Here is a 4,072-nt window from a genome sequence, read left to right as displayed (position 1 = left end):
TCGCATTGTGGCAGGACAATTATTAACCTGTCTTAACTACACCAGGAGAAGTTTTCAGAGATTGCTTTCATTAAAGGGTATGAATATGAGCTGCACAGACTGGAGCAGGACATAGGGGGACAAAGAGGCTGAGGAAGGGGGGAAAGTGCAGCTTCTGCCACACCCAGCCAGGTCTATGGCTGTTTTGCAAAAGACACAGTTAGTACCCGGATCAGCACTCAAATCTAGGCTGTTACAGACCCACAATGGCTGATTGTTTCTAGGTAAACGTTTACCCTGTGTTGTGAAAATGAGGCCTGAAACAAGAGACTGAGCACAATGTGCAGAAAATGATAGGTCTGGAGGAACTTTATCAAGATGGGTAAGAGAGGCCTCCCTGGTGGCGCAGCGGTTGAGCGCTGGGCTGTGAAGCTGCCCACAGCCTCTGCAGCGCCAGTTCATTTCCCAGCCACCGGGCAAGGGCCCCACATGGCGCACAGACCTCTCCTGCTGCCTGCTGCTCTCCTCAGCAGTGTACTTCGTCAGTCTGCCTGTTCTGCTCTCCCATCTAACTCTGGTGAATTCTCACCCTTCCGCACTTATGACTGTACCCAGTGCTTGTATAAATAAATAAATAAATCTTAAAAAAAAAAAAAAAAGATGGGTAAGAGAAAGGGGAAAACTGACAACAGCAACCTGAGCCTTTGATTCTGAAGGAAAGGGACATAGACTTTTTGTGATATGCTCAGCCTCACCCTGTTACTCTGAGACACCCTTCCTGGATACGGCTGGTGGAATTCAGGACAATAGAGAAATTTCAAATTGGGGCTTAGAAGTCTCTGGCAGCCTCTGTATTGTGCATACACATGATGCTAAGAGCTTGTTTGCCTGATGCAGACAGGGAAGCAGAGCCAGCTGGAGAGAGAATGCGAGGAAAAGGAACGAGCAAAAGACCTGGGGAGAGGTGTATGTGAGAGTATGAGCACCTTGGTTCTTATTTTCTGAGTCCAGATCCTCAGAGAAAGAAGAAGAGATAATCTCCACACTTGGGTTCCAAGAGATACCCCAAATTCTTGTCATTATCCCTCCCCCATGCTTCAGCCAGTTTCCTGTCACAACTAAAAGAGCCTTAACCAAGACAAATAGGCAAGGCATAGAAATAAGAAAATAATCCATAGCCTGTTATCTGCTTTACCCTCTTCCTAGGTTCTTGTTCACCTGGTTCCAATTCCAATTTCAGTGCTCAATTCATTGAGACCCTTCTCTCCCCTGTGTTAATTTTTTTTGACATCTGTTTTAGTCCTTGGGCCTATTTTGTCCTTTTCTGATTTGCTACCTACCCTGTGTGTCGATGGCAACAGTATCCAGACACTGACTGAGCTTTCTGGCTATTGTGGGGACATTATTACTCAGAGGTATAATCCACTGTATTGGAGGAAGGAAAATATCATTTTGAATTAGTAAAAACAAAATGTGCTAACTCAGTTCGTTCAGGAAGGTATGTGAAGTTGATCATACGGAGGCACGCAGAGGTGAGAAAGGTGTAGGACATTTTGCCTCATCCCAGTGGAAGGACTGAGGGGAACTGCAGACTCCAGTACCATGTGGACAATAGAGCTACAATTTGGGCAAAGACAAAACTGCCCATGGAGTACCCCATGGCCTGGCAGTGAGGTTCTAACTTTATGGTAATGGCCCTACACTCACAGGCAAATGAAAGAAAAGGGTAATTAGAGTAATTAGAGGCAGTTATTACCTGTTCCTCCAGGGGGGACTGGAGAGAAGCGATGAGGCTCTTGTGCAACAAAGACAGAGAGAGAAGACTGAGTTGTGCCAAAAAGGGCTAAAATTTCTTTTGCAGAGAGACAGACAAGAAGCTCACAAACACATAGTCAAGAAAAATAGTCTGCTAGGTAAGCTTTGGTGAAGAATTAAAAGAGTAGTATGGCATTATGACAGGGTGATTATGTGAGATTAGGTGGGTAGGGTGTGTGAATTAGTTCAAGTAAATTTTTTTATAAAATTAGGTTTTTGCAAGACCAAATCCAGTCCCCACCCAAGGCCTTGACCATCTCCTGGGGGAGAATCAGAAAGTGCGTAGAAAGTACTAATTGAAGATGGAAGAGTAAATTCATTTGATTTCTCCAAAGATCCCACCTCTCCAAATGGTTTCTCCAAACCTCCTTAGCCATACTTCTCTTTGGCCATGGACTCTCACATTCGTTGGAATCAGACCCAACTCAGTATTTGGGGAGCCCTCCCGGTGAGCCCTAATTGTCCCTGGGATCCAGACACATTCTTTTCTTTATCCCCTCTTCCAAATCTGCCGAACAGTGGGGTGTGGGTAGAAGGAGATGCCTCACATTTGCTTAGTAATGGCTAGCTCCAAACCCTATAAGAAATGAAAGCAATTTCCAGAAAACACTCAATGAAAGAAATTAAGAATCATTTGGGGGGAACACTTGGTGTCTTTGTCACTCCATCCTTCCCCTGGATTCTTTGTGTATTTCCTACATTTTCTTTACTTGGATTTTAAAGAGCAGAGATGCTTCCCTCCTCAGCTCCTTCTTTGGTAAAGGTTTCCCAGCTGGAGGTAGAAGCAGCCACCAGGGAACAACCTTCTCAGGAGATAACAACATCAGTGCAAGATGATTTACACTTCTTGGCCTGAGGGTGATGGTGGGGAGAGGCTGGATGGGTCTGAGTCACACATGGCACCCCTTTCCCCTATACAAGGTGGGTGGGAGCTACCCCAGGTGGCAAAGTTGGTCGAGGAAAGAAAAGGCATAAAAGCCCAGCCCCCCTATAGGATGACAGAGAAACCAGGCCAAACACCCAAGGTCTCCTTCGTCCTATTGTGCTGAGGTGGAGGGGGAGGTGGAAGGTGGTCATGCTCCTCCATGCTAGAGTGACTGTGGGGCTCTCTAGGGCGAGCAGAAGCCTCTCCTCAGGGCTGGGGACTCCTTGTGTCCTTCAGGGCGCTGATGCACCGGTTCCTGAGGTTTGCCAGTCCTCAAAGCTCAAAGACTGTTCTAGATCCAGCAGCACTGACCTCCCCTGGCAGCCTGATAGCAACACAGACCCTCCTTAGCCTGGAGACTGAGGGTCTGCCCTTCGGGGAGTGCACGTGATAGTGCGTCGCAGAGTCTGAAATGCGTTCGGCTGCCGCTCTGCAGGCACAGACGAAGAGACCTGGCATTTCTTAGGGCAATAAAAATCTGCCCAATCTTCACCATGGATGTTTATCTGTCCCTGGTGTGCGCGAGTGTTGGGAACTTGTATGAGAGCGCTTGGAGAGGAAACGCTATTCAGATGGTAAACGACCTGAGGAGTAGACAACATTCCCAACGTGGAGGAAAGAAACTTTGCAGGTAGTCCGTCCCTCACGCAGACTGCGCGACAGGGTCACGAGAGCATGAGGGACCACACGTCATCCTCTGGCACCTCCTCACCTGCCCCCACCCCGTGCCTGTGGTTCCCAGAGCCCAGATCACCCACCACCCATGGGCCCCTCTCCATCCTTTTTTTTTTTTTTTTAAAGATTTATTTATTTATCTATACAAGCACTGGGTACAGTCAGAAGCACAGGAGGGTGAGAGAATTCACCAGAGCCAGAGCGGGGAGCAGAGCAGGCAGAAGGACCGAAGTACACTGCTGAGGGGAGCAGCGGGGGGCAGGAGAGGTCTGCGCGCCACGTGGGACCCTCCTCTGGTGGCCGGGGAGCAGCCGGGAATAGAACCAGCGCCGCAGAGGCTGCGGGCAGCTTCACAACCCAGCGCTCAACCGCTGCGCCACCGGGGAGGCCCTCTCCATCCTTCTTCTTAAGGCTTTTACTCATCACTCAATCTTCTCATAGATGTGCCTTCCCAGACTTGTAGCTATTTCTTAATGATACAAAATAAAGAAATGGAGGGAAGGGAGCAATGGAAAAGAAGTGAACCCGGATGGATAACATGCTGTACATCACCTGACCGTGGGTCAGGTACGGCGAGGCCAGATGCAGATCAAGGCAGACACTGGGAGGAGCTGACGTGTGTGTCACTCCCACACTCTGGGGAGCAAAGCATGCAGGGAAGCCCTGGGGCAAAAGGGG

Source organism: Talpa occidentalis, unplaced genomic scaffold (assembly GCF_014898055.3).
Source record: "Talpa occidentalis isolate TD23 unplaced genomic scaffold, MPIMG_talOcc4v2.1 talOcc4.13, whole genome shotgun sequence".
Taxonomy (NCBI): domain Eukaryota; kingdom Metazoa; phylum Chordata; class Mammalia; order Eulipotyphla; family Talpidae; genus Talpa; species Talpa occidentalis.
The sequence above is the reverse complement of the archived record's forward strand: the minus strand, read 5'-3'. Positions refer to the sequence as shown.